Here is a 26,505-nt window from a genome sequence, read left to right as displayed (position 1 = left end):
AATATTACTCAGTGTTTGTAATACAAAAATATCAATACAGTCCTTTTTGAATTATAATCGTATAATCTCTTTTGAACTATTCGTAAATCGCCTACATATTAGTACCTACGAATGAAAGTTCGTTATCGTTATGTACAATTGCCACAAGTCACGGAAAAGCTCATTGTGACTTTTCACGCGAGTCGAAAGCTGCTGAAACTAGCGAAACGTTGGGGTGGTTTAATCGTCATTTCCACGGCAGTGTGGTTTCGCCACTCGGTCAGCAAGCACGTGTTTCGCATCGCTCATTTCCCGCCAACCCGATGTTACGATCGCTTCCCGATTTAAATAGACTACTCCGAGTTGTGTTTGTGATCAATTATTGACAATTTTCGTGAGAGACTGTGTTGACTGTGGACATTTATCAACAAACTAAAAAGGTATCGAAAGAATATAATTCAGAATAATGAACGTACGCTCGTGAATTGGCGGCCAAATCGATGAAAAGGTAAATAATATATTATATTATGCTTTTTATTAGTTTACATAAGTTTCATAACGTATTCCTAAGTATTGGTAAATCTACAAATTTAATTTAGGCAAACAATATAATGCTTTTACTTATATACATATATAAATGTACTTATTATATTTATTATTGTATACAATTTTAGGACCATAAAGTTTTATTCAATTATTGATTAAATTATACTTACACTATTTATTTTTATTTACTTATTATATTAACACTATAATAATATGTAATACGTATATCACAAAATTTAAAAACATAGCATTCTCAATTAATGTTTTATTGTCTTAATATTCCGATAAAAATATATAAAGTTTTGTGGAATAAGTATTACATATTATGGTGTTTTAATTTAAAATTATACAACGTATTTCTTAATATGTGACAGTCAACAATATTGTTAATAGACCTAGATTCAGGTTAAATATATTTTTATAAAAAACCAGTCACCGAAACCTACTAAATACTAAACACTAAACACTAATGAAATATTTGTTTTATTTATCGAACCGAATTTAAAATTTTGAAATTAACGTTAAAAATAATCAAACAAAACTTATAATGTCTAGGCATATATATCAACGTGCTTTTCATCAGTAAATAGAGACAATCTTTCCTAGATAGGTTTAAAAGACAATGTGTCAATACTTACTGATATAAAATACGTTTCACTTAGTATTATAATGAAATACCTACGAATCTGTGTTTTTATAATGTTTCTAATCATAATAATATATTATTATATTTACCAATGTGTGTATTTACTTTGCCAGATATCTGTATAGCAATAATAATTTTGATATCAAGTTCTTTTTTTGTTTTTAATGATCCAACGTTTTGTTTAGATAATATTTTAAGCTAATTTAAACACTTTGTTTTTGTTATTTTGGAGATAAAAATACATCTTACGTTGAATCAGCCATTCTCAACCACCGACCACGACACTCTGGTGTATAGCCGTCAGTTTTGCGAATTGAATATTATAAATATGACAACGTGGATTATTTGCGATAGTATATTATTTGCACCGCAGGGATATTACGAATTATTTCGCGGCTAGAGAACTAATTAATTATCAATATTATTGACATGCTCCATTATTTTAAAATCACATATTTATTTTTTATACGCATATTTACCCATATGTACTTATCGCCATTATGGATGATACTAGTATAGTCATATTTCGCTTTATATGCTAATGAGTTATTTAATTTATTAGAATAACAATAAATAATACCTAACTTCATAGTAAGGATAATCGATGTATACTGAATGTATACCGACTCCCGTCGGAAAATTTTTGTGCTAAATTACCTAAAAAATAAAATATTAAAGCTAATGAGGGCTTAATAAATATATAATTTTAGATATTGATTCACATATTATCAGTTGGACTGTAAATCCTTTGTTGATGTGTCATAAGAACCTGAAGAATTGTGACCACTTGAACCTTACACCAACAATGAATGAAGTATGAATTGATTTAAAGAACCATGCAAATCTGTCATCTTTGGGTATCAAAAGCCGCAGATGCTTTCAAAAATTGCACCTGAGAAAGCGATCCAAAATTGGTTTGTAACAACATATCTTTGAGACCAAGTATTTTTTACTTTCAAGAACTTAAAAACTATGTGCAAAAATCACCTGAATATCAAAGAGAGTAACCAAATATTGCTTTGACATCAAAAAACCTCAATTTTTATGTTGTTTCAAAAATGAAACAAGATAAATTCTCTGGTGAAAACAATTTTTTTTATTAAAGATACATAATTTAGAGACATCTCAAAAATACAACCACTAAAAAAATCTTGAAAAAAATAATATGGCGCCTGAGAGAATTCAATTCATCCGATTTCGGCCAATATGCTTTACCAAAGCCATGCAATTGAAGTGCTTTGCAAAGTTCGCTAATATTATTAGCCACTGGCTTTTGGAGCTTAACTCAAGGAACTAATAGTAGATACTTACCTTGATTACTTGATATAATTTAATTTGATTTGTTATGCTTTTTGTGTCCGCCTATTATTGGTATTATCACATAATTTTGAAGTTATACTCCTTTTGGCGCGTTTGAGAAATCAGATCAGAGTGTATTTTTGGCGTGTGACACGTAACACATAATTAATTTTTTCACACGAAATAAACGCACTCGATTGGATTCAACCCACTGATTGTTCGGTTATCAGCCGAACGCACTACCATTATGCCACAGTATGATACTGCAATCGTGATGATTATACAGCATAATCTTATACTTAGTTTAGAATTGTTCCGTTGCCTAGCCAGCGAATTTATTATTGTCGGCCATTTGCAATTCCTTACGTTAACAAACGATTAAACGTCAGTTAGTAATATACGTTAAAGTGTATAGAAATAAACCAACCGCGTTAAAATAAGCGGTCCTTTTTCTTGAGTGTGAAATTTAACAAGATAATTAAGAGCTAGTCAAAGAATCTAGTTTATCACAAGTTTTGTTACGCCAAAGAAGTATAACTTCTAACGCGCGTACATACGTACACACACCGATTTTTTTATTGTATTCATTTGTATCCTATGTGATTGATCCTGTTGGTTGATAAATTTAAAAAAAAAAAAAACTTGCCAGTATCAGGATCTCTCCAAATATTAGTTCTGTCGTACTTGCACTTGCTAGTAACTCAATGAACTATTTTTTTATTCAACGAAAAATTCACAAGATTTAAGAATGTAATGTTTTTGATTGAACATAGATAATTTCGTATATATAATAAAACAACTCAGAAAAATACGCATTAGAAAAAAGGATATTTCTGAGGTGAATGAAGAACGTTAAATTCCAAAGTATTGTGAAATATTTGGTGAATAAAAAAATAGCCTATGAAAATCTTTAGTTGCATAATATGGATTTTATTAATTTTGCCCACTGTATGCTATTTTTATTTAGCATAATATATTTTACAAAAACTAGAATTAAGATTGCAAGGAGTGCCTTTCTCAAAATGAGATGCCTCCTTAGCAATCAAGACCTTAACCTAGATATGAGACTGCGAATGATTCTTTGTTATATTCTCTCAATTCTTTGATACGGTATAAAAATATAAGCTATACCAAGAGATGTCACGGATAATTCAAGCTTTCGAGATGTGGCTATATAGACGCATCTTTAAAATTTCTTGGACTGACCGGGTGACAAACTTTGAAGTACTCAATCGAATGGGAAAGCACCGAGAAGTTTTGTGTAGTATTAAAATCAGGAAACTACAGTACCTCGGCTACATTATGAGAGGACAAAAGTATAGCATTCCCCAACTTGTCATTCAAAGAAAGATCAACGGTAAGCTTAGCAGAGGACGACGATGCATTTCGAGGCTTAAGCCGTTATTAGTAAGAGTGTAGCTCCACTGAACTATTCCAAAGATCACCCTGATGGCGGCCGGCCTCCGCTACATGATGGCATGTTAAGAAAATCGTTTCCGTTTATTCATATTTATAACTATTCATAAATGTAATATCAAATGGTTTTTTTCCCAATTTTGTGGACTTAAAAACATATTTTCAATTCAACTCTAGGGGATAATGTCATTGTAAATAAATATATTTTGGGATAATACCCAAAAAAGTTCCCCAACTCCTGGTGTATACGAAGTCTCGCATAAATATTCCGTTATATAGCATTAAATTTTAGCTTAATAATCATATGCTATCTTATAAGATAAGTTACTGAGCTTATTCATACCTTCTCAGTTAGTGCAGAATTTAGGAGAATGAAAGGGTAAAGAGAAACAAGGTGTGAGATAGTAGTTAACATAGATAACAGATGCCTACTCACTTTGCTTATATACCCGGTATCAATTAAATAGGAAAACTAGAACACAGGGCTACCCAACAAATATACATTAATGTATTTCGTCCAAAGAGATTGAATTACTATACTAGCGGGATAATGATTACAATCGAAACTGGAAATGGAAGCGGAAGAGGAAACGATTCCTGGAACCCTGAGAGTCCCTTCATTATTTTGAATTAGGAACCAAAACGAGAATCAAAGTTCACTAATGTCAAAGTTAGTTATTTTAAAACAATATGCTAATAGTATAAAATACTAAAATATACCAAAATACTAAAATAGTAAAAAAAACACCCACGGTGGCCGCGCGGTTTAAGCATTGGACTATCACGCCGTGGGTCTCAGGTTCGAATCCTGGATCTGGCAAGTACACATATTGTTTTTCAATTTGTGTGTGAGTCAGGGTATGGACCTAATAGGTTGAGCAAGTGGCTGACATCCATTTCTCGTAAAAAACAAAATCTGTTAATACAAACCTATTCTGTGGAGGTCCTATTAGGATCAAACATGGTCGAAAAAAAAACTAAATAAGTATGAAACCCATTCATTTATGTACGAAAAAATATATAAATACTTGTTAATTAATAGGAATGCTGGTATCTACGATTTAGGGACATGCCCCATGTAAAATAACAGAAAAATATTTTCAAAAGTCCTCTTATAAAGTTGGTATGTACCTAATCCTATCATTTTATTACCACTGGCCAGAAAAAAGTTTTCCGTACCTACGTACAAGTATTGTATTCATAATTAATGAACTCTTTAAAATGGCCAGAATTCAGAATATCTTTTATCACCTTCTAATAAATAATTTCCATGCTATTCAAAATGTTCCCCATTATTTTGCACGTACATACAATTTAATTAATCATTATTTTTCAGTGCGCAATGCAAATGACAGCGACGCTATTTTCATTAATGTTGTACATCTATTATTATTGACGTCAAAATAATGTTTTAAAATTAGAATTCTGCAGAAGATCCGTGTGCATTTCTGGTTTATTTTAGGAAACCGTTAAATTATACAGGATATTGTGTAAAATAAAAATAAAATAAAATAAATTATAACATAATACAATATGCATATTTTATTTATTTACTAATGTTGTTAAATAAATAAAAATTAAGGGTAAGTATATGATAGTATTTCAACGATCTTGAATAAAAACCTATTTATATAATTTAAAAAACTCAGTGAAATATATAATTATTAGAAAAAAACTATTAGAAAAAACAACAGGACACGATCTCTCGTTCACTAGATCCTACTAGTTCAATTTTCTCTACCAACTAAGCTATGTGCATCCTATCTAATTACGAATAAATTATCTAGTAGTTTTTATATTTTTATGAAGCACTTCACAAATTGCGTTAATCTTGGCAGTCGACTTATATGTATTAAGTATTACAAATCAAAGTATCAATAATTACTTTCATTACTAACCGGTGTCAGGATCTCTCCAAAATCTAGTTATAACGTACTTGCACTTACTAATAATTTAATCAACTATTTTTTTATTCAACGAATACACTACACGATTTGAGAATGTAAGATTCTTTATTGAATATACATAATTTGAAAACACATGGAAATATGTATATGTTACGCCGAATGTGCGAAATTGAATATTACATGAAATGGGTAAAATTTTGCCTAAATCCTGAAAAATGCAAGCCCTTTGCCTTATTCATGAATTAGACAAAATATCTGAAGAGTGCGTGAATTCGGCAGTAATTTTTCTGCGTAGTTCATGTATTGGACAAATTAGATAGTAGCGCTACGGTGGTATTTTTTGCAACTAAACTAAATGTATCAAATGCTCACGCATTGGTCAAAATGTACATTTATTATCTATGGTCATCCTCATCTATCCGGTGGTGTTTTTTGCAACTAATCAAACAAAACAAATGTGTCAAATGTCATTGATTGTAATATAAAAATATACCAATCAATAACTACAATGACGTTCATATCCATTTACCATGCGCAAAAAAAAATCTAGAACTATAATATGATAACGGAAGAATTTTATTGAAAAGTATTTTCGCGATTTATCAATCGTGTAATGGTCGATTGAATGTTTGTGATAGTTTGTTGACACTTGATAGCTAACCTCAAAATGGACATTCAGTTGAATAATTTAATTCAGAATAACAAAACCTAACCTCAGCTAACCTAACCTAATAATAATAATATTATATTATGTCCAATTATAACTAATAAAACCATCCGTATTAAATTTACTTTTTCTTCTGTCATGTTGACAGTTCAATAATTCCATACCCTGGCGAATTCATGTACTCAGCAGAAAATTTACCTAATTCAAGAATAAGGCAACAGGCTTGACTATTACATGAATTAGCCAAATTTTTTCCCATTTCATGTAAGAGTCAATTTCGCACATTCGGTGTAACATATACATTAATTAAACAAACGAAATCAATCCCATTAATATCTGAAAAGCTTTAAAAATACGTTAAATTTTCTTAACACCACAAGAAAAATATCTGTAAGTATTTGGATATCGGAAATTACAGAAAACCTGTTTGAATTTTCAACAAAAATACTCGTCGGTACAGTATATTGATTGGTACGTGTACCCAAGTCATGTCTAACCAGATGTGAAGCAATTCCGTCGGCACATTCGAAGCCTCTGATATTGCTAACAATGTTACTGGGCTATTTTTTGTGTATATATTTTGTATGTAGGCTGCGGCATCCCAAAATTCCTGGGATCAATTCATGGCTGATTTTCCAACCTGATATTCTATGATAAAAGGATATCCGGTTGGAATTTGTTCGGGAACGTGAAAACGTAAGCAAAAAGAGTTTTCAGGAAAACAAACGTAGTTTTCACTCGATGAAATTATGGAGGTCCTGTTTTCATAAGGATTTTTTATCAAACGTTGGACCGGGAATTGCGGTGAATTTAAAGAATATCTTCTCGCAATTCGAATTCGAATAGTCATTTTGAATATTTCGTATTCAAAGTAGGACGTTTTTTTTCATTTGGGCATATATGTATGTACTACATAGATTTAGAAAACATGGTTTTATGTTAGCTGGAGTATGTCTTATATAATATAAATACATATATATCGTATAGTATCAGTGGCGAAGGGCGCCTGTTGAAGGTAGGTAGGCTGTGGTAGATAATTGAAAAAACGTACAAGGCCAACAAAACTTTTTATCTTTTCGTAATAAACATATAAATACAGATAAAAGTGACTAAACAATGAACTCTATCTGCATTGTAATAATTCAATTTCTAAACTGTGTTAATTTGTATACGTAAATTTTGTTTTTACGTTAATTTTAAATGAAATAAGTATAATAATTCAATTTTATAGAATATTTCTAAAGAGAACTGAACTAAAATTGAACTCTACCCACGTTATCATCGTGGGTCTCATGTTCTAATTCTGGGTCTGGAAAATTCACAAATGATTTGTGTTTTGTTCTAATAGATTGGGCAAGTGACTAACATCCAGTTCTAGTAAAAACACAAATCTGTTAATACAACCCCCACCCTATGGAGGCCATTATGCTTCACTTAAGATCGAACTTGATACCTTTGTAAGGGTGATTCTTACAGATTTTGAAATATTTGTATGGAATAGTGTATCATGTTGATATATCAATAATCTTTGTATGCGTGCAGTCTAAAAAAATGTACAAACAAAATATTTACACAATAATATTGTCACATCGGAGATTTTAACAGGTTGTCGATGATATATATTATATATCGCCACATTAGTTCTAACCTATCGTGAGTTCATTTTATTAGTTTCGGGTTAATCAAGTTTGAAGATCGGATCCAAATATACGCGGAAGGGTTGAATTCCGGGTAGCAAAGACTTAGGCCGATTGATAATAAATATATAACAATGTCTAAACTGAAGAGACGCCAAAACTACAGAAATTTGTGATAACTGGTTCCGTAAGGCCTATCGTAAACAAATGATAAAATTATTTCATTTATATCAATACCTACACATTTTGTTTTTATTGATATTTATAATTTTTCTTAATGATGATAGTTCGTTCAAAAAACTCATTTTAGCGTTGTAACACTAATGCATGGCGTTTTTATCACACCCCGTTTTCAGATGATCATAATATGTGCGATTTGTGTGAATCTTGTTACAACTGAATCTATCACAATGACTCGCAAATAATTTAATCAATAGTATTAGTGACCTAATAATATCAGCATTCCATTCATATAAAAATGCGTGCTATTCATAAAAAAAGTTTTTTTTTCAACATTTATAATTTTACTGAGAACGGTTGTTCGGATCAATATTTTAAGATTACATAATATTAGTTTTTAATAAAATGAACGGAGGGCAATGACTAAAACAATCTGGAATCTTAAAAATTAGTAACCCTTTTTTAGTTTCATTTGCATTTAATTTGGTCTCTATCTTCATAGATGACGGGTTTTTTCGACATTGTTAGTTAAGGGGATTGTTTTCATTTTTTCGCTGTCTTATTTATGTCTTTTATGTTTCAAATGACTTATACAATATGTTACTATTAGTCAATTATTTAAAGTATTTTTGACTGATAGAATAATATTCAAACTAATTCATTTTATATTTTAAAAGATGGTATAATAATTTTCAGTATAAGAAACTTCTTATTGAATCTTTAAAATAATAAATGTTATAAAAATTTAATAAAAAAGAAAACATGAAATTATGGTGGGTTATGACGATAATATAAAATGATTGAAGAAAGGCAATTGAATTGTTTAAACAGTAGATATAGCCCGCAATTTTGACCGCGTTAAATACTGAAGTAAAATAGACATATAGGTATATAGAATAACGAAATAGACCGATTCGACTTATTTTTTTTAAAAATCAATTAGATAAACAACAGTTAGATCTTGACCTGCGCCCCATCTCACACTGCTGCTATCTGACCACTTTACCTATCTGAAATTCAATTTTATTATTAGCTCTAACTTTGTGTGGTCGACAATGGTTGGATGTAGGGGCATACTACTCTGTCTGCACCTCAGCTCACCACTCTATCACTGCTATCTGACCACTTTACCTACTCATGAAATAACTACGATAGGCCACGAGGCCTAATGACAGTAGTGTAGTTAGTAATAGAAGTGAAACAATCACAAACACCCAAAGCTTGAGAAAATCACAAAAGCATATTACTCTGACCTCACCGGGATTGGAATCCGGAGTCCTCGTATGAAAGGCCAACGCCGTACAGATTTTTGAGATATAAATATGAAACTATATTAAATTGGTACCAAACATGTAGTATTTTGTGCTCAGGTATTATGGAAATAGTTAAAACGTCATTCAAAGTCAAAGATCCACTAAACATCCACTCTAATTTTATTATATATTTTTTTGTGATTTTACCGAGGCTTCGACTGCGACTCGCTGTCATATCGCCTCTTCTCTTCTAGAAGGGGATCCGTCGATCAGGTCCTCACTCCTATTCTGTTAAATAACTTTACACTTTTGCCTAGCTCTTCCGTCTTACCCACCGCCAGGACACCCTTCAATTTGTCGACATTCTCATAGATATCCGCAATTCCCAGCTGTACTCTGTGAAGTTCATATTTAGGGCATTGTAGTGCTATATGTAAAATGTCCTCTAAAACATGACATTCATCACAGAGTTGCGATTCGCTTCTTCCCACGAGGACATCAAATATTTTGCCCATTGTGTGCCCTGTTCTTAGCTTCAGTATTAACAATTTTATTGTATTTATAGATACATACTTAGATAATAAATAAAACGAATATATTATTAATTTAATTATATTCTTTACAATATAATATTAGTATTATGTTATGTTGAAAATTTGCATCTAAAGTAACATGGAAAAATATGGCAAGGCGTTTTTACATGTTTCTTTTCAGACTTTCTCGCTGTAGTGTGACTTTTCGTATTCGAAACTAATCTAAATTTTGTCCGTGTTTTTTTACACAATGACGTCAGACATTAAAAGCGTGTGTTTGGCTCATTATTTTTATGGCACCGTCGTAATTGCGGCCCGGTTAGGTTTTACCGTGTTACAGGCTATTCCGCGAATGGATTCCCATCACTGCATTTACCCCCATATTAAACTACCCAAAACAAATAAATATATTAATGAATAACAATGCAGCATTTGTATTGTCACAGTGTATTTATTTTTGGTTTATATTTGATAAAAAATATTATGATATACATTTTTTGAATAAGGTTTTCCAAATACTATCAGAATCACTCCGTGAAACGTAGTTTACCGGGTAACCGTGGCACACGCACCCGGCACGGTCGGCCCGGTCTATTACGCTCTGAACAAAGGACGTTTTTTACCACCGCCATTAAGTCATTTGATAGATATCCGTGGAGAGCTTCAGTATTTCACTGCATTAGCTAATTGCCATTTTGATTTCCAAGATGGTGGCGTGTATTAATTATTTTCTAGATAACTGACCCGGTTAAACCTTTTTAACTTATTGTGGACATTACAAATTATAAGTTTAAGACGTTCACAACATGACATTTAGAAACAAAGATATATAAAACAGTATTACATAAAAAAGAGATAGATCAGTAGATAAATTAGATAGATACAAGGAAGTACACCAGATGAGTTAAGCAGACCCTATTTTAAGAATTTATAAAACAACGTCCACCATTGATAATATACGTAAAGTAAGTACTTTAAGTGAAAGTAGCACACAGTTGTATTATAAATAAGGTTTTCGAACGTACGTGAGTTCTATTATGCAGCACCGATTTTATTTAACGTAGATGACGCAATTGATTCGGTATAAACTTTAAAGGAGGCTCTACACACTTCAAACCAGTCATACAATTATTAAATTATACCAAAATCTTATAAATTGGCGTATTTCTCACAAATTGTATTAAATATAATATTTTTAGTTATACACGGTGAGATTCAAGGAGGGATCTATATTTTTGAAGTTATACTTCTTTAGGTGCGTTTGGAAAATCAGATCAGAGTGTATTTTTGGCGTGTGACATGTAACACATATTTTTTTTTTCACATAAAAATAAACGCACTCGATTAGATTCGAACCACCGATAGTTCGGTGATCAGCCGAACGCACTATCTTTACGCCACAGTATGATACTCCAATCGTGACGATTATATCGTATAATATTATAGTTTAGAATTGTTCCGTTGCCTAGGCAGCAAATTTATTATTGTCGGCCATTTGCACTTTGCAATTTGCAACGTCATAGTGGCAGTTGTTACTTTAAAAATAAAAACAACGATAAATAATTATATAATTTAGTAATATAAGTTAAAGTGTATAGAAATAAGCCAAGCGCGTTCCAATAAGCGGTCCTTTTTCTTGAGTGTGTAATTTAACAAAGAAGTTGTGTAAAAAAGTGTGTAATTTAATTAAGAGCTAGTCGAAGAATCCACGTTATCACAAGTTTTATTTTTGTTTTGTTACGCCAAAGAAGTATAACTTCTAACGCGCGTACATAAGTACACAGACCGATTTTTTTTATTTAATTGGTAGTTTATTGGAGATATTAAATTATTATACGATGTTAACCCTTAATTGCATGATGTTTCAGTAACAAACTGTATTATTCTTTATATTTTTTGTGTGGATGAAATTTTATTTTAAAATTTGCAGCTATCTGTAGTGAACTAAGTGTACTGACGAAATAGATATAGTCTTTATTCACAGGTGCCACTTTTTATTTAATAATACAATGGTCGATCAGAAATAAGTGATACATACATTAAAGTGTTTCCATCATGTATGGTTAGGTTAGGTTAGGTTAGGTTAGTTAAGGGATGTATTTGAACATTATGACATGATACAAGAATAATAATTTAGAAGTGCCATTATAACCACGGATATTTTTTTTATCGGGACACGGAATTTGATATTATGCTGAAAAAAATGGCATCAAAATGACAATACGTAATATATAATAGGTATATAAGTTTCCCACAAAGTTTACAGATTGTTTATGGTTCGACTAATTCAAAATTATTCATTTTTTACCTTTACCTCCTGCCCTTAAAACGCTCATACATAATTCTAAGTCAATAATCGTATTATTTTCTTAATAAAGAGTCTCAAGTTTACTTTATGAATAATCACAAAACAATTTACATATTCAAGAAAAATAATATTGAAATTGCTTTCACTCGATTTACTTGTACATATCAACAACAACAAAAAATACAGAACATGACTTGCCCTTTAGCCTGTTATAACAACCTGACGTAAACAGACTAAAATCAAATTATAAAGGAGTTTGCTTTGAAGTTTCCTCCACTTATTTTTTTATAAAAAATATCTAACATATTTTCTACATATTATTCTTATGTATGGAAAATTAATCTATTGAAGTCGAGTGGATTTCGACAGGCAATTTAAATTTCTTACGAATAAAAGCTATTTATATAACAACTATTATATATCGTTAATAATGTTTACATCATTGAAATGAAATATTTAAATTTCTTCTTTACTGGCAAGTATTTATTTTTATATTCCCACTAATATCACTCATTACTCGTGTATCTTCAAGATGGGCTATCTCAGGATGTATGTGATATTTCATGATGCTGTATATCCTTGAGTTAACTTGAGTTTATAATTATTTATATATTTTATTAATTGAACTTTCCTGTTGCTTGAAACATTAATTTTCATCGTACTTCTTCATGTACTTACTTACTTCACCATTCATAATATGGGCCATGGGCCTCAACAGAGTGGAGATTGTATTAACAGATTACGAGAAATGGATGTTAGCCATTTGCTCAACCTATTAGGACACTTAATCCCGCTCGGCCATCGTGGGCGTCATAGTGGGCTTATGTAATAGTTTTATATTTTTATTGTTAGTAATTGCCTGCGGGGATTTCTGTAAAGCAGATGACGCAATTAATTCGTCAGAGGATTTAAAAAGGGTCTCGAAATATTTGAAACCAGTCATACAATTATTAAATTATAACAAAGTCTTCCTTAAAAAAAGATGCGTATTTCCCTCACACTGAGTAGGTATACAATTTATCCATGCATAACAACTTCTCTGCAACTAACATAACACATATCTATAACACAGCATAGCTAATCGGAATAGTAGATGGTTGGGCCAATTATGGTCGCATGCATTATGTCTTCCCACCAACCTCAAATCCGCAATTATTGTCACAAGACCAAGCGACCATCAGTCACGGGTCATGATCGACCGTGTTGACAGATAAGTTTAGTTACTTATAGACAGCTGACGTACGAGGCCGCGTTAACTACAGAATGATTAATCCAAAACGCATCTGTTTGAAATTCGTTGCGCTAAATCTGATACGGTTTGAGCGAACGTCGTTCATCCCAACCATTCGAATACCCCAAACCCAATTGAAACCGTGAGAGTAACATTCCGAACCGTCCGTTTACCAGTGAGTGAATGCGTGAACACCGAACCAGCTCCAGCGCGCTCTAGCCATCTTAACACAAAAGGTCAGTGTCTGGCATCCTGTTGAACCCCCCCTGGATCCGTAATCCACCAACCAGCGTCTTCAAATTACAGTCCACTGCAAAAAGCGCCACCAGTACACAATAAAATAAATCACTAATATTATTATTATCTTATCACTGTCGTGTTAATAATAATATTTCGTTTGAGTTAATTGCTAGCTACCTACCTGTTAAGTTAAGTGTAGGCCTATATACGAAAAAGAATTGCAAAACGAACAATTTTTATACAAATATAAGATAGTTGGAATATATTTTTTTTTATCGTAGGGACCTCAAAATCCTTTAGTGTGTCGGATTTTCGGGGCCCCTGATCCTCGTAATTGCGTATTTATTTTGTCTACGGCATGTTATTGTCTTTTCTAATAATAATTATTGCATACTCTGCACTATGTATGGAGCATTGGCTTATCGTTGTCACTCCATAATACTGCTCCCTTTTGCTGAAACGACCCTCAAACGATGACTTATTACGACATATCAAGACTGTAATAAAATAATAGCTATTCTAGGCTATTCTAGCATTCATTCATTAGTCAATTTAAATAAACCAAATAAACAAAAAAATATTCAATACTATCAATTCGTTAGTAATTGCTTTCTGCTTTAAAAAATATTAAAATATAAATAATGGAATAATTTTTGTTATCGTAATATAATATACGCTGTTATAAAAACAAAAACATTGGTCTATGTATCTAAACTTCAATCTCAAATTGAGGATAGGAATAAAGAAAATATTTTTTTTAATTAAAAAGTTCGGTTACAAGATAGTAAAAAAACTAACTCTGTATAAACATAGCTGCCTATTTAACATGGTTAAAAAGTTTTTATCCATTTCATTATTTTTAACCGTCGAAAAAGGAAAACTTCATTTTTTTTAGTAAGTATATTAAATAGAAAATATTTTCGTGTATTTTTCTCGTTTTTTTTTTTTGTTAAAAAAGATACCAAATTTTGGGGGAAGTATTATTAATAGATGAGCTCTTTACAGTGTTCTAGATTTTCCAGATGAGCGAGCAATTTTTTCATAGATTAACCTCTAATTTTGTCAAAACAATTTCGGGAAAACGTTTCGCAATATTAGTTTCTATTAAAAGAAAAACTATTTTCCCTTTTCATTTAATTTCCTATTTATTGTTATTAAATATATTTGTATATGTATATTATATCCTGGCTGTTTTATCGTTGGGTGGCTTATTAGATATTATATATTCTTTTTAATGGTCAGTTTTACACAGAAAATTTAAGAGTATTTTGATCTATTAAAGCTTTTTTAATCAGTGAGCTTTTAAAAGCATGCTTTAAATAAACTTTTCAATTCAGTGCTCACCTAAGCCTCGGAAATCTGGACAACAACACAGAGAAATGAACGACCCCTAAATATTATTGAAAGAAAAATTCTCAGGCGTATCTAATTGCTTATTAAGGATGGCATCACTTAGTCTTAGAGCAATGTATACAATGTTTTAAACGTTATATTATAGGTAAATAATAATACAGTGGTGTGGTGCCATAGGGCATTGGCATTGTTTGCTACAAGGCATGTTTTAATGCTAGCAAACAATACTACTACAATTATTGCAAATCGCTTTTTTGGGAGGTACCCATGGTACCTCAGTAGAATAATATACCTATATATCTACGTAAATTTCCAGCGGATATCAGGCTGTAAGTCATATGCACCATATGAACAAACCGACAAAAAGAATAATATCGTGCAATCTAATTATACACGGGAGAAGAGTCAGGTATATTATATTAAAACTCGCTATTAGTGACTGCAGTATGTATGTATATTGAAAAGCGTTGACTTTACTTTTGATATAAACCGGTAAAGAAAATTATTAGAGGAAGCTAGAGACCTACACTGACTTTAAACAAGTACAATAAACTGATGTTTTGCTCGGTTTGCCGTAAATGAACTTATACAGTCGTAATCAATATTTTTAAAACTTCAGTAACTTCTCAATTTCAATGCCAATACTCTCCAATTATTTTTTCCTAACATTTTTCTATAAGCCATGACTATTACGAGTCAGTCCAACTTCGAGGTTATTTTTCTGATTACTTTCGAAATAAGTAAATTTTAGGTTTACGGGGTGAGTTTGGTTACCCGATCTCCTCTATTATTTGGCTTACCAGAATTCACCACGAGGAAGTGGATGTATAAATTGGTTGAAAGAAACTATTACAGACTAGGTATATCCATACAGACAGTCCATTGTGGACCTCGGGAGAAATAACACGTATATTGCACAGTTTTACAAAGTTGTTCAGCGTTGCAACACACATGTTCATAAATTAGCATTACATATCGGCCAATAACGTCGTAAGTCCCAGGCTCGAATCATTAGTGTGTACACATTTTTTTTTCAATTTGTATCTGAGTCAGAGTATGGACATTTGTGATAAAAACAAAATCTGTTAATAAAAAACCTCTACTCTGTCGAGGCCCATATGATCTTATCAGGGCTCGAAATGGACCGCAGCGCACCGGAGCACCGTGCCGGTTCACGAAGTCCACAAAATTATCGCTCCGTCTCGTAGAAAAAATAATTTATATCATATAACAATAAATCTTACACACTTTTTTATAATCTATATATATTATAATTAGATATGTACCTAACAATTTTGGTATTTTCGGAAAATTATTGAGCGCTCCGGTTCGTAAAATTTCCCATTTCGAGCGCTGGATCTTATTGAGATCGGACATGGTCGGAAAAGCAAAAAACAGATTTATTGGAAGATTTCACAAGACATTCTTGCCATTTGGATAACTTCGTTAATTATTAATTGGAAAAATAATACTTTTACATGGCAATAAAATATTTTCCTTGGTAGTAGTAAAAACATTATCAACTTTATGGGGGACTTTAGGAAATCAATTTTTACACATGGGCTTCGTTTTTAAATTACGCATCAAACATTTCCTAAAAATTTAAACTATTACGATATTTTTTCGTCCATTATTGAATGGTCTATGTGCATGTGGGCGAAACCCGAGAGATGCAGGTTCGATTCCTGCTGGATGTCTTACTTTTTTCAAAAAAGATTTTTTCTTTATTTGTTATAATATATTTTCTCAGAAGTGTTTTCAAAATTATGTATGTTCAATAGTAAATAGAGTTTATTTCATTGTTATTATACAACTAACTTGTTTATTAGAACAAACTACTGGCATGTTCAGTGTGTTGTATTTTAATAATAACTACGTGGTCTTGTTGTAATGTTTTAATTGCTTCAGTTGAAATTTATTCGTCGTCATAATTTTGGTGCATGTTTTGAACTACGAATTTTAATGAACCTTCTGCATGCGATTGAAACAAATCTACGTTTTGCAACCCGCAATGTTGTGTGTGTAAACGGATAATCAGAATTAAATTCAATCTACTGCGAATCCAATTATTATTTCAATGTTTGTGAAAGCTCAAACTAAAATCTAGTTTCACTCGTTTGAAACAACAGTGCCTGCAAATAATTGATATTGATGATTGTAAACAAAACGACCTCTAATAAACATATTATTCGAATTTAAATTTCGAATGCTACTGCAGTAGTGATAGTGGTGTATGAATTTTTTTTTATTGACCAGTTCACATTTGCTGTACACACAAGCCTGTGAAAAAAATATGCATGGCAAAAATGTTATTAAAATCCTTATTCTATAGAGATGGAACATTTATTACAGTGATATTTAAATCATGTGTCGTGGCACGCTGGCTGTTTGAAATAAAATTTCAAGATAATCTTAGTACCGATGGTATTCAAACGGTGGCATCGCAAGCTGTTTGAAAAATTTAATAATTTCAAATAATCAGCGGCGCTCGTGGTGCAGTGGGTAAGGCACTGGCCTTCCGCCTGAGCGTTCTGGGTTCGATTCCCGGTCAGGACACAATATTTATGCGTTTTTCTCAAAGCCTGGGTGTTTTTGATTGTCCAAAATTACTAACAACCACCTTGTACGAAAAAGCAAGGACATGGTTATTAATAATTCTAAAAAAAAAAAATTCAAATAATCATAATACAATACAATGATGCACAACCAGAACGATAGCTGATTATAGTGTTGTATTAATTTGTGACTTTTTTCCATTTTTTTCTTCTTTCGATAAAAAATTGTTATAAAATAACACTTATCTTATCGTAACAACTGCTTTCATAAAAACTTTCATGAAGGTAATTTGGAGAAGTCTATATGGCGTATTCTGGATCTGACAAAAAATAAGGCAGTTGAAGTGACGACCTGCGTGGCTATGAGGTCATGCGTTGTTTAGAGGTGACGAATTTTGCCTACTGCACTACTGATTTGCGTATGGGTTATTATGCATATTAAGATTTTTTTTGTGTTTCCGTTTAAAATAGCGAATAATGGTGCTTTAAAAATACTTAAAGGCGACATTTTTTCTATGTAAGTCACTAGGTAGCTGTGTCAATATTGACTAATGAGAAACTGCATTGGAACATAGCAGGTCTCAACCATCCCATTTAATTGTGTTGTTTTAGGGCGCCGTGAAAAAATCTTTACACATGAAGATCACCACAAAATAGTACAGTTTGAAACCACTGCTTAAAATAATGCGCTAATGCACGATCACAATAATAGAAATAATTTTTGCACCAAAGTTAGTGAGCTCAAATGCTATCTTTCACGATGTAAAAAATGTTTTTGAACTTCTCTGCTTAGCAACTGGTTTCAACAATACTTTTAAAAATATAATATGGAGAAGTTTACATGGATTTAAGATATAAGAGAAATATAAGTAGGTCCAGCAAAGTTCGGTGTGAAAAAGCAAGTTATGCGTTGCTTGGGGCGATACATTTTAAGAGGGCAGAACATGTAAAAAGGGGGGAATACGAATCTGTGGAGTTGACCAAATTTTTGCATGGACGCTAACGAATTGTGTATGATTAAGGATTTATATAATATGTGTATGTACGCTCGAATCTCACTTAAAATTTGTTTAATCTATTAAAAGTGTTTTTCTAATAAAAATATTTTAAGGCTTTATCAAATTATATATTATCTAGGGTGCTAAATCACTAGGGCTTTGGGGATGTTATGGCGGAATTGAGTTATTTATGGTATTAAATTACTCAGAATGTCATCTTCACAAATTATTTAAAAGTGCCTTATATTTTTATTATATAACTAAATCAATAAAACTCTTTTTTCAAAATGCAAATTACTCTGTTAAAAATATACAATTATTAACTATTAATTCAACAAAAAAATATGGTACTGTTCAGTTATCAGAAATACAGCGGAAAACACATTTTGAAAATACCCGATAAACTGGATTATTTGTTAGGTTAACCTAACCAAACCTAACCTAAACTAACCCAAACTAGCAAATAATCCAATAAATCGAGTATTTTCAAAATGTTTTTTTCCGCTGTATTCCTGATAAACGAACAGTACCGAAAATATTTATCTTTTGTAACTTTTTATTTTTAGCTCCAGTTTGAATTTTCGTAGCTGGTTTCTTAATGTGCATTTTAATAATAAAAAACGGAAAATGTTGATGGCGTATATAGGATAAAGTGCTGTCATTTAAAATTCAAATATAATAAAAGCATTTGTTGTTGTCATCTTCTTCCGAAACATTAACAAACTCACCAAGAGAGTTTTTTTTTTAAACTTATCTCTACGTTTTACTTCTTAACTTGTGTCCCTTTTCCACTCGTTGGGTCAATTATTATTGTAGGAAGTACACATTAGCTTAGAAAAGCAAGCGTTTACATTATCTCTGCTGTACAATACAATGGTATACGCATTAGCTTTACGTTTAACCGTGAGCTAAACCTGTAATAGAAAGTTGGATTATATTCAAAGTTGTTATCTTCTAACGTGTCCAGTTAAAATTTTACAAGTTAAAAGTTAATTTTTTTTTCAGTGTAACTTGACGCTACAAGGGTACATATTATAATATTGTCATCTGCAGCTTCCTCACCATTTGTGAGATCATCAAAGTATCTATACTTGTTCAAAGTATCATTAGATTTCATTACCCGCCTGGCATCATTCTATATAACCACGTCGCGTGTCACTTTTCTACTCCGTTCGCTCCAGACGGGTTCACAACAGTATTTCAAACTTTTATCGGTAACAAGACGGAGTAAGAAAAAATGATATTTGTCAGGAATAAACGCTATATATTTTCAGCCGTTAATAAGATATAGCTAAAAAACTAAAAATCTTTCACGATTTTCTAAGATGGCGGCCATAAAACAGCATCTATGAGCGTTGATTTCTGTTATGTTATTACTGAAGACTAGCTCTATGCATAATATGGAAAACATCCCCTTTAGACAAATTATTTGCAGGGGTCGTTTTCACCTAATACGACTTGACTATTAAATGGGATGTAAATGACACCTAGACTGATTCTACCGTCAAAATTGAACAGCATAAACTCATAGTTTTATCAAAATTGAGTTTTGAAGCAAGGCTTTTGTTTTATGTAATTTTACAATACTGCTTACCAAAATACACAAAAAACATTTAGAAACGGTGCCACGGCTTTTTTAATTCAATAGCGATAGCTTTTTTAATCGATTAAACAAAATAAATTATATTATTTCACTGTATTCACATTTTTTTTTAAATTGTTATAAAGTTTAATTAGCCATATCAAATCCCATTAATTTAGTAATGCATTTGCACAACTATGACAGAATTTTTAAATCTAAACTTTATAACGATTTTACTACCTTCTAATCAATTAATTAAGATTCGTTATTTTGAAAAGAACATAACAGTTATCAATACTATCTCTCTTGTACGCAGTTCACTGTCAATAGTATTTTCATATATTATTATATATTATAAAAAACATATTATTTTCTTCGTATCTGGATATTTCCTGCAAGCAAACTTATATGATGCCATGAAGTAAATTTTATTTTATACATAATTTAAAAATCGAACGATCCTTTTCTAATACGGACTTGAAAAAGTTTTTTTTATGATCATACGATAAGCTTCTTTGCTTTTAGTTTTAGTCTCTATATCCCCTCAAAGATGAAGCTCAGACTAATCACGTAAAGTCGTTAAGATAGATTAGCTTGTGATTTGCTCTCAGATAAAAACTTGTTTTCAAAAATACATTTTTTTGCTGAGTCGTAGAACCATGATATAGCGCTATAAACTATGCTTCTTTATTTATATAACAACCGTATTACGTATAAATATATACGAAGAAATTAATCGACTGTCAAAATTAGACAGAAAGTAACACCCGATTTAATCTGACTAGATGAGATTGTAGTGTTCTTTGTGTGGGTTATCACTTTGGGAGTCGTCGATGTATCGTAGGTTGTGTGTTGAGGATGATAATGAAGAAGTCAAAGATGTATGCAGGAGCGAATTTTATGCAGGCGTAACGGTTGGTACAGTAGTATGTTACAGCAGTTATGTTACAATACTAAACTTATGACAGGTACGGATCCGAGGTCCGCATCTCTGTACAATCAGACGTTGGGCGAAGCGATATAGAGACTGCGATGGTAACAGACTGGAAACGTATATTCGAGTGACATTTTGATAAATCATTATTCGTAATTTATACAGTCGAAAGTAATACCTACACATTATATTCTAGTATATAATTATATTGAACGAGTCAGCGGTTTAGATGGCGGTAGCTGTGAATTTTATTTATTATTACAGTCACAATATAATATGATATTATAGGAATGGATATTAGACTAATTTTCCATTGCGATACCGTATTTCATATCGCCAATCAACCTGCTAACTCAGGTAAAGAGTTGTTTACCGGAATATGAGTCCGGAATTTATTATTGCGGTCGAATAATTTGATACATTAAAAATATATATTTGATCACTAATATACTGACAGCTACAAGATTAAAAAAATGTTAGGCCTACCAAATCGGAAAATCTGGAAGGCCTTTAAAAATGAAACCAATATACACAAAAATGCTCTATTTATACTGAGTCACTGTGTAAAAATATGCTACGCAAAACTTTCATGAACATACCGAAGTTTATGTTATAATAAAACTTACCCAAGAACATTTCCATAAAAATAATCTAACCATAAAAAAGAACGACAATGTAATATGGAAAATATTTTCGCTTATGGAAGTATATTGCAAGGATGGCGTCGGTTAGAAAAACGCTTGCGAGAGTGTACGTAATTTTCTGATACCTCAAAATCTCGCAAAATCACGAGAACAAGGAAATATGGTCGCGAGCTATTCTCGGTTGGATGAACTCTTATTTATTTTGTTCCCAACAGAGTATTCCATGTAATTTGAGAATGCATTTATTTTGTTTGCATGTTTTGCATTTAAGCAACAAAGGCAAAGGGTGCCGTGGTGTATGCATATAAAACTCAAATTGTAAGATGCTTTTTACGTATGACTTTTTACTGTGTTGCAGTTGAATTCACGGCATTAAATTTAGCAGTTTTCAATTTTTTTTTTTTAATTTTCAATTTTAATTTATTTTACATTACAGATTTACATTACAGATTTCTTCCGAACTTTTCATACAAAACAGAATTAACTGAAAATGAATTCAATTCTACTTAAAGATGGCTAAAAGTATTAAAAGAATGCATTGGCATCGTGTTCTGATATATTTTAAAAGTTTCAAATATCTAGGGAAGTTAGTTAAAAATCGATTGCCAGATTTGTACTCGATAAACAAACACCGGACAAATAAGAATACGACCTAATAAAAACGTTGTAAAAAGTGGCGGGTTTATTAATTTAAATTTATTTTGAAATAAGAACATGCGTTATTGTGCCCGGTTAAAACATGTGCGAATAGGTTATTAGAAAATGAGTGAGTGTAAAGGAAATACATAGAGTAGGTACTTTAATAACTTCTAAAGTAGGTGACAACAAGATGGAAAACTAGTTTTTTAATTTCAATAATTATGACATTAATGTAGACATAAAATACGATAATTTTATTTCTGCGATTTCCATCGATTCATTAGATTAGGGTTTAATATAAATCATCTGTAAGAGTGTCAACCTATCCGGCACACAGTAATTGAATCTAAAAAAATAAAAGCTTATATTGTCTATAAACTATTCGAAACATAATGCAATTAGGCTATTTTTAATTACTTCATCTTTACGTGTAGTATTACATTATAAGTACCATGTAATAAAAGTAAACAAAAAAAATATTTCGAGACATTTGTACCGTGGAGGCCGTCTGCTTTGAGGACAGTGACTAAGATTGGTCGTCGTTTGACTGATAAAACAGGTGAGTTCTGTTTAACTTAGTACCTACTTGAGACAGCGAATAAGCATAGAAATCCAAAGAGGTAATGCAGTCGCTGTTTTAAATACTCTTGATGTATTTTATATACTTGAAGAAACCTAGTAGTAATAGTTTTATAATTATTTATTGGTTTCTTTATATATGTGCTAATATCGTGTAATTTCACAGATTTTGTCACTTATTTTTTTATTATTATTATTTCTCTATATAATTTTAACGTAATATATATAATAATATGTAACTGTCTGTTTGCAATACAACAAAATTACTATTGTTTGTTATTTTTTGTGTCTCATGGCTTTTCACCAAAACCCAAATAAAGTTAATAATAATAAAAAACTTATTCGTTTTGCTCTTCTCAGCTATTTTCAATTAGGTAAACATTTTTAATGTAACTATACAATTTTAACAAATTGAGGTGTTTTCCCAGTAGTGCTTACATGAAACTTTATAGTTTATTCACAATTATTATGGGATTGGTAAAACAGTTCCCTAGGTGCCTGCCTATTCACGTAGCGCCCCAAATGCAAAATATCAACCAACTTTCAGAAACATACCGGAGTTTATTTTAGAATTGGGTGCATACTGTTAGCACTTAGTTCAACCAAAAGCGAAAACAAAAGACCTCGTTAAAATTAATTTTAGGACTGTTTATCTTTAGAGGACACTTGCCTGGCTTTCAAAGATTTTATTTTGTACCTTAATTTGTCCTACGTAAAATACCGGATTAACATTCTCTCCGGTAGAGATATTAGCATCTGTTTCAGTGATTCCAAACCTTTTTTGTTTGGCACAATGACACAATTGACACATTTTTTAAATCTCACATAACTCTTACCTAGCTGACACCTTGTTATGGTGCAGAGAGGTAAATTTCAAAAGTACTAATTTTAATATCATAATTTGTCTAAATTTAATTATTTTTACTGCGATATTAAACAGAATATGCAAAAAAAATCTTTGAAATGCTCAATACATAACTACAAACTCACAGTCTATTGCTCCAGAGGCGATATTTTTTGACATTTCCACGGATTTTAGTGTAAAATTTTCTTTTATTCATTTTCCTTTCTTAAATATTCGTTTATTAGCAATATGGGGATAAACAACTCAATCCGTATCAGCATATTGATCGGCGATATTAAATAACCAAACGCAATAACAAATTCCTTAATATCCATTTCCTGTAGTGTCCAATTATGGAAAACTCAGTAAATAGTTTACTGCAATTATAATTTCCGCATATCCGTTTTTCTACATAGTCAGCTATATCCGATGATGCAAACTCCATATAAAATAGTTGACACAATTATAATAGTTATTTGCTAAATATATATGTTTAGATATTATTTTGATTGTGAGTACGTCGATAAATAGCGCATCAATTATTGATTGAAAAGTAATTCGATTATTAGTTCCCGGTAGAAACACATCGCACCGTATTATATTGTACCGATTGTACCCCTGTACTTATGTAACAGTAAATAAATTTTCGCTTCTCCATCATCACGAGCAACCACGACTGTCTTTCATCTGCATCACCTATGCACAGACGAAGTAGTTACCTACAGCAATGTACGACCTGCATACCCGAATGGAATGTCACTGTTGGTAGATTTAATTAGTAGAGATAAATTAACCAAATTAAAAAAATATATTAAAAGGGTATATTCACTACACCTCGGATACACGAGTTATCCAAGCATATTTCTTTATTGTCATGTTATTAAACAAAGCATACTTATATAATACTTCGCAATAAATTAACTTTGTGTAAATATTGTGTTATAAATTTAATATTAAACACCGTTATACAAACAAAAGGAAGAGTACATAAGAGCTGTTGTTCCTCCATTCCTTGTTACTATAAAAATTCTACTCTCACTATTTCAATCGATTGATATTTAATCAAGCTAAAGTTTCAAAATACCTACTCCTTTGTTTAAAAATAGATCACAGTAGGTACACCATTTATATTCTATTACGATAAATCCTTAGTACATTTGATCGGAAGCTTTTGAAAATTCTCGTGGACCCGGTTGGGAATCAATGCTCTGTTACACGTCTATAAAAAGTTTTTCAGAATAAATCCAACATTACATTTGAATACCTAATTGTACATATAAAAAAGACTAAATACCTGCCCTAAATTTAAATGCCTGACATGAATTTATTACCATGAACAATGGGTTTTTCAGTGTACCTCGTCATTAATTTTCAATTCACATATACCTACACCATCCCTATTAATATTCACTTGAAGTTCGTCACGTACACACTTATATATTTTTATATTCTTACGTGTTATCTGTCATGCATATTAAATGTAATTTAAATACGTGAAAATATTCGTTTTAAATATTAATTTTTCATCCCTCTGTGATTGTTATTTCATCATTTTTTTTTTAAATTAATAATATAATAATATTAATTTAATAACATCTATTTCAATAAGAACTGACAATAAGCGAATTTATAGAACAGCCTCTTTCATATTATGTTATAAAAATAAAAATAAAAAATAAAAAAGCCTTTTTATTTCTTACAAACAAAAGTAAATGACAGTTAATTGACTATATCTAATGAATATATAATATATAACCTATGAATATATATTATGTATATATATATATATATATATATATATATATATATATATATCTATCTATGATTAAATTATCTACTTATTTTCTAGTTTATATAAAATTAATTATTATTATTTTTGTATAATACATATATACTTACCTTTATTAATATTTTTTTATTTTGTATATAATACTATTAGATAATGTTTATAAATTAGACAGAGGTATGTAATTAGTTTGTTTGGTTTGTAAGAACCCCTCTTCGGGTGAAGGCCTCCTCTAAAGAGTCCCACTGGACTTTTTTGGCTATTTGTAGCCAATTTGGGCTCGCTGATTTTACGATGTCTTGCCATCTCGCATGGGGTCTTCCTCTATAGCGTTTCCCTTTTGGGCCGTTCCATGAAGTAATTATTTTTGTCCACCTCTCATCTTGTAGTCGCGCTACATGACCCGCCTATTTCCATTTAAGTGTTAGAGCATGGATTAGAGCGTCTGTGGCTTTTGAAATATTTCTTATATTTGTGTGTCTTATTTTTTGTCTTTTGTTGATATTTAGCATACTACGTTCCATACCGCGTTGGCAGCTGGTGATTTTGTTCTTTACTATGCTAGAGTATCTCCAGGTCTGACTAGGTTAAGCATGGTAGGAGACATGAGTTCATCACTTTAGTTTTTATGTTTGCTGTCATATCGCCTTTAAATATTTCTTTTAAGCTCCAGTATTTATTCCAAGAACTTTGTATTCTTCTTTCTAATTCCAACTCATTGTTTTTTCTATCGAAACAAATTTGTTTCC

The 26,505-nt window shown here is 31.3% G+C and overlaps 1 protein-coding gene across 2 annotated transcripts in view; it reads left to right on the top strand.

The window, feature by feature from the left end:
• The first annotated feature begins 239 nt into the window (after nt 1-239).
• The window catches only part of LOC147065338 (uncharacterized), a 200,089-nt gene continuing 173,823 nt past the window's right edge, over nt 240-26,505 (top strand). For both annotated transcript variants that reach the window (XR_015071738.1, XM_085956466.1), the window contains exon 1: nt 240-487. The gene's annotated coding sequence lies outside the window, so the exon portion shown is untranslated. The remainder of the gene's footprint in view (nt 488-26,505) is intronic.

This window comes from Rhyacophila brunnea, unplaced genomic scaffold, assembly GCF_057557595.1.
Source record: "Rhyacophila brunnea isolate RB1 unplaced genomic scaffold, BYU_Rbru_1.0 scaffold_6, whole genome shotgun sequence".
Taxonomy (NCBI): domain Eukaryota; kingdom Metazoa; phylum Arthropoda; class Insecta; order Trichoptera; family Rhyacophilidae; genus Rhyacophila; species Rhyacophila brunnea.
Note: the sequence above shows the minus strand (reverse complement) of the source record. Positions and strands in the feature narration are given on the sequence as shown.